We start from the raw sequence: 6,595 nt of genomic DNA, 5'->3' as shown, positions 1-6,595 counted from the left end.
GGGAGTGGCTGGCGGCAGCGGCGGGCGACGTGGCAGCACCGGATAGGGTGGAGCGAGGTGGCCGGCGGACATGTCCGGCCAGGGACGGACATGTCCGGCACGGCGCGGAGGGGAAAAACTAGGGTTTGATCTGCGAGAATGGACGGGGAGGACGTTTTTATAGGTGGAGGGAGCTAGGAGAGTCCAAATGAGGAGCGGTTTTCGGCCACGCGATCGTGATCTAACGACTGAGAGCATGGAGGGGAGTTAGATGGGTTTTGGGCCACTTTGGAAGGGTGTTGGGCTGCAAGAGAAAAGGGGGTTTCGGGCTACGCGGTTAACCGATGGAGTATCAAACGACCTCCAAATGGCACGAAACTTGACAGGCGGTCTACCGGTGGTATACCAAGGCCACTTGGCAAGCCTCGGGCCATTCCGAGAAAGTTTAACACCCGCTCACGAAGAGAGACAAGAAGGGGACGCCGGGTGACATAGGAGTGCCGGATTGCAAAACGGACAACAGGGAAAATGCTTGGATGCATGAGACAAACACGTATGCAAAATGAAATGCACATGATGACATGACAAAATGCAACACGCAAGCAAATGACATGGCAACGAAGGCGAATAACTGGCAGACACCTGGCGCAACGAATCTGGGCGTTACAACTTGCTTCTTGTGTGCTTGTGTGTTGGATTGATTGCTTGTCACGATGGCTCAAGATAATACTAAATTGTGTGACATCTCCAATACCAACAACAATAATTTTATTAGCACTCCGAATGCTCCTACTACCAATGCCGAATATTGTGAAATTAATGCCGCTTTGTTGAATCTTGTTATGAAAGATCAATTTTCTGGCCTTCCTATTGAAGATGCCGCAACCCATCTAAACAACTTTGTTGATTTGTGTGATATGCAAAAGAAAAAAGATGTGGATAATGATATTGTTAAATTGAAGATATTTCCGTTTTCTCTTAGAGATCGTGCTAAAACTTGGTTCTCATCTTTGCCTAAAAATAGTATTGATTCATGGAATAAGTGTAAACATGTTTTTATCTCTAAGTATTTTCCTCCCGCTAAGATCATCTCCCTTAGGAACGATATTATGAATTTTAAGCAACTTGATCATGAGCATGTTGCACAAGCTTGGGAGAGGACATAATTAATGATACATAATTGCCCTCACTACAAAAAAAGACACATCCATGACATTTTTGGCCGAACGAATTTTTTTCCTGTCATGCTTATGACACTTCTATGATGACAATTGCGACAAAACCTGGTACCATCATAGATGTGGTGGGCTCCTACTTCTATGACAAAAAATCATGACATAAAATGGTATTTTCATCCCGGGCGGGCTGGAGACGCAGCTGCATGACATTCTTTGGGCCGTCCATGATGGAAAAAACCATGGTAGAAGCAAGGGCGAGGAAAATATCAGGGAGTTCCCGGTTATGGTGGGTGATCGAGGGCCGGGCGATGCACGTTTCTCTCATACACGTACGCGCGTGGGTGTGAGGCATTGGGATCTAACTGAACCCGAGCGAGGCGTTCGCCTAACTGAACCCGAGCGATTGCACTGCAGGCTACGCGTTACTGAACCCGAATGATCGATCGATGGCTGTTAACTGAACCCAATCAAGCGATTCCTTCGTTCGCTACTGATGCTAACTGAAGCCGATTGAACTCGCTGCCTCCTTCCCTTGATGAATAGTGAGCGTTGATGGGAGGGTTTGGATGAACAGTTCTTGGTGGGGGATTGGATGAACAGGACCCCGTGGTGTTGCTATTGGATGAACAGAACCCTGATCGATCAAGCCCGTTGGGCGTGGATGAACAGGGCCCCGTGGAGGGCTGGATGAACAGGACCCCATGGAGGGAAGGTTATACAGTAGCCGGTGGAGGGCTGGTTGAACAGTAGCCGGTGGAGGGCTGGATGAATAGTAGCCCGTGGAGGGGTGGTTGAATAGGACCCGTGGAGAGGGCTGGTTGAACAGTAGTCGGTGGAGGAGCGCGTGGTGGAGGCTGGATGAACAAGAGCTCGTGGATGAACAATCGTAGGTGGAGGCTGGAGGAGGTTGACGGTGGATGAACAGTAGCCCATGGAGGCTGGAGGAGGTCGACGATGGAGATGAACAATATCCCGTGGAGTCCTGTTTTGCGGTACGCCACACCCCTCCCGATGAACAGGACCCCCGTTTTGACCGTAGCACTCCAACACAAGTCTGTTTCCTCTGTTTTGCAGTACGCCACACCCCTCCCGATCAACAGGACCCTGTTTCGACTGTAGGAAGTCCAACAGAAGTTCGTTTCCTCTGTTTTGCGGTACGCCAGCCCCTCCCGATGAATAGAATCCCGTTTCAACCGTGGCCGGTCGAACACAAGGCCGTTTCCTCCATTCTGCGGTACGCCAGGCCTCGTTTCCATCGGCTGCTCCGTCCAAGCCGGTTGGCTCCCGATGAGCATGGCGTATTCTGACCCAGTCAGTTGCCTCCCGATGAACAGGATGTTGTTTCTCCATTCCGACCCAGCCGGTTCGCTGCCCAATGAATCGTACGCCATTGCTGCCGTCCGTTGCCTCTCCATGTACACAAGCCCTGGCCATCCGTATATATATGCGAGAGTACGCACTCGAGACCCCGCCCGTATGTATGTACATGACCGTATTTTGTTTCTTGCACCCTGGCCGATGTACGTACGTGTACATGCTACGTGTGCGCCTCTACTATGATAGATGACCTTGCTTACACGGCCACGGTTCATCGCTGCAGCTTGCAGACAGACCGATCATATGTATGTACATGTTCGCGACCAGAATGACAACGCTACGTATGCTTCGACTAGGTGGGTCCCAACTGTCAGGCACTTCCTTGCGTGCGAAGATGTAGCTAGTGGGTCCCAGCAGTCAGGGGGCGAATATTTTTTTGGCCGTAATATGGACGCACTTGCTTGCGTGCGAAGATGTAGCTGGTAGGTCCCAGTAGTCAGGGGGAAACATTTTTTCACAAAATACGGTGGCCCGTCTGGTGGGTCCCTGCTGTCAGGTGGAGGAATCATTATATTCCGCATAATAAGGAGGCACTTCCTTGCTACGGCCATGGACCCAGCTGTCAGCCTTTCCATGTACAATACTCTTCCGATCGAAGTCGGTCGTTGACCACATTGACCATGCCGTGCCGAGAGCACCAAGGCGGTGGACGATGACGAGGCCTAGGAAGGGGACGGCGCGGCTATGGTGTGTGGAGTACGAGGGTTCACTAGTTCGGCTATGGTGTGTGGCTGCCTCGCCGTAGAATAATAGGGGGTGTGGGTGAGTGGAGAGATGGCCTGGCCAGTGGTGGGAGTAGTAGGGGGCGGTGAGGCCTCCGCGGCAGCACAACCGGCCATGGGAGGCAGGAGCAGGCAGCATGACTAGCGCTGCTTTGGGCGTCTGGAGCAAGAAGACCAGAGGTTGAGGAAGCACTACGGCCGTTGGATGGACATCGTATGGTCACTGGAGCTATAACCGTTCATATTGACTAAGTTGACAAAGCCCTCCATCCCCGTCAACTTAGTAGGCCATAAGTCAGCCTCCCACCATGATGTGTCCCAGCTAGCACGGGGAGTGTTCATTTTTTTGTGCGTAATAAGGAGGCACTTCCTTGCATGCGAAGATATAGCTGGTGGGTCTGAGCTGTCAGCGGTGGGAACGTTTTTTCATGAAATGCAGAGGCCCTTTCGATGGGTCCTAGATGTCAGGTGGAGGAATCATTATTTTGCGCGTAATAAGGAGGCATTTCCTTGTGTGCGTCCATGGACCCAGCTATCAGCCTCTCCATGTACAGTCCACTTCAGATGCATGTCGGTCGTTGACCATGTTGATCACGCCGCGCCGAGAGCACCAGGCCGGTGGAGGAGGCGAGGCCTAGGAAGGGAATGACACGCAGCCAGGGAATACTCGGCAGTTGTTTCCCATGCGGAGGGGAGACTGTACGAGGGTTTACTGGTTTGTCTGCCCTCGCCAGAGAATAACAGCAGGTGTGGGTGAGTAGAGGGATGGCTAGGCCAGCGATGGGAGTACGGTGGGGCGGTGAAGCCTGCGCGGCAGCACAACCGGCCACAGGAGGAGAGAGCAGGCAGTCCCGCCGGCGCTTGTTTGAGCGGCTGGAGCAGGAAGAGCCGAGATTGAAGAAGCACAACGGCCGTTGGATGGACATCCAACAGTCACTGCTTTTGCGTCAACCTTTTTTTAGGAAAGCCTCAAATCTGTGGAAAACAACATATAGCCCATCTGCCATTATTTCTAATAATTTACAACCGATTTGCTAATTCTTAAGTTTTTTTTGGAGCCCATATTCTTTTTGTTAGCATTACAGCCCATGTTGTGGCCACGGTTAAAAAATTATATGAATTTTTGCATATTTCGGTGCGGTCCGAACTGTTTTTAATCCCGAAATTTTGAGTCACATTCAAACTGAATTTTAAAATAAATGTATACCAATATAAAATCCAACAAATTGTCCACGCATAAAAATCAATGCAATTTAAAATCTCGAAATGAAAAAAAATAAATTTGAAACTAATTGCCGGTTTGATGTGTTTTAAAAATGTACAGCCCATTTCTCATTACTGACAGGCCATTTTCTCGGCCAGCCAAATGAAGGTCTTCTCGTCTTGAAAGATTTGCAGCCCAACAGGCCTGACAAAGCGACTTACTTGACAAATCACAAAAAAACTGGGCTAGCCATTTTCAGAAAGAGAAAAATATACTGGGCTGGTCTGTGGTAAACATAAAAGAAAAGGCTGTCTAGACGGGCCAGACTGCCCCACACATCCCAGTTGACACCATGCTTCCGTCTCAAAAACAAATTAGAGAAATGTCACTCCAATTATGGCGATTCATAAAAATGCCACCGCAATTTGCAAACTTTGAAAAATGCCACTGCAATTTTTGCAAACTTTGAAAAACGCCACTGCAATTTGCAAACTTTCAAAACCGCCACTCCAGACTTCAAAAAATGCCACTGGAAATGGCATGAAATGGCATTTTTCAGAGTCCGGAAATTGAAGTGGCATTTCTCGGAATCACCAGATTTGGAGTGGCATTTATCAAGTTAACCCGAAACTAAAATAACTGGGCAAGCTGCTGGGTCCCTGGTGTCAGCTGCTCGTTGTGCAATTCTCTCATTTATTGACTATGTTGACAATGGCATGAGACCCAGATGTCCGAAATCCATTAGGAGGAGCCATTTTTATTGGCTTGAAATAAGGAGGCACTTGCTTGCGTAATTCCATGACCTTGGTGGGACCCTGCTGTCATCCTCTCCACATACAATCATCTCCTGATTGTGTACGCGTCAACCTGGTAGGCCGACAAGTCAGCCTCTAAACCCGTGGTGGACAAATTCAACCCATTTAAAAAAATAACAGCCCATTCCATACGTTCAAACAGAAATTTCAACATTCAGAGCAAATTAACAGGTCTGATCCAGATATAGAGTACTGAACTCCCACATTGACAACCATCATAGCCAAGTTAACTATCTACTCCCACTAATACTCTAGTAGTGTACAAGTACTAACTTAATCTTAGCTAACTAGACGATGCCGGCCGCCATCTGCGGTACACATTAAAGGCCGGCATCGGCATCCTCTACGTCGCCTAGGACTTGCCAGAGGTGCGATAGGGCGTGCTGCTCGCGTGCGTTGGCCCTTTCCATGCCGGTGTGGTCCACCGAAGCTTCGGCTTCTAAGAGGGAAACCCACTTGACGAGCTGGTAGTAAAATTCGGTGTCGCGAACGCATGCGTGCCCGATAGCCTCCAGGGCTATTTGCCGGGCGCGGGCCTCCATGAAGTCGGCCCAGTTGCGGGCGCTCTGCTCGCGACTCAGAGCGTCGGTGCGCTGCTGCTCCATGTCCCGCCGGCGGCACAAATCAGTGATACGTTGCTCCTCTGCAAGGCGGTCGCACTCCAACAACACCTCATACTCTGCATTGCCATATAAAGACCGATATAATGCCTCCTCCCTCTGTCTGCCTTCCGGTGAAAACCGAACACTAGTTCCGGCGGTGACCGCCTCCGGCGTCGCCTATCGCGGAGCATGGCAGACATGGCGAGAGCGAGGATAAGTGGCGAGCGACGTCGGGCCGGTGGGGGCTTATGAGGATAGGGCGAGTTGGGTGATGGTGCCACCGGAGAAGGCCGGGAAACAGTAATTATAGGCGGAAGGTAGGCGAACCAGCGTGTCGCGGGAAACGCGACAGTCATCGCGGTCATCAGAATTCAATGCATAAGCAGGCATGGCTTAGCGTGCTAGCTTGCCGTGGAAAACTAGAAAAACTGAAATTATGATTGTGCCATCTCGTCCCGTCCCATCAGTGGTGTGTCCCTTCCGTGCTGTGTCGCACGCCGGCATGACGGTCAAACGAGTGCACTCAAATCATCCAGATGAGGTATTCCCTCCTTGTCAAAAATGATTCCACCACTCATCATCTACCTTGATTGGTGAGATTTTTGAATTAAGCCCTGCAAACTAGAAAGGAGGTAGTACGTGCGTGATCCGCTATTTATTCGTGTAGGATCGAGCAGGTCGTTTTTTGAATTGAGCCCTGCAAACCGGACTTGGAGAT

The sequence above is a fragment of the Triticum dicoccoides genome, chromosome 3B (assembly GCF_002162155.2).
Source record: "Triticum dicoccoides isolate Atlit2015 ecotype Zavitan chromosome 3B, WEW_v2.0, whole genome shotgun sequence".
NCBI lineage: Eukaryota > Viridiplantae > Streptophyta > Magnoliopsida > Poales > Poaceae > Triticum > Triticum dicoccoides.
This window is presented reverse-complemented; position numbering follows the sequence as displayed.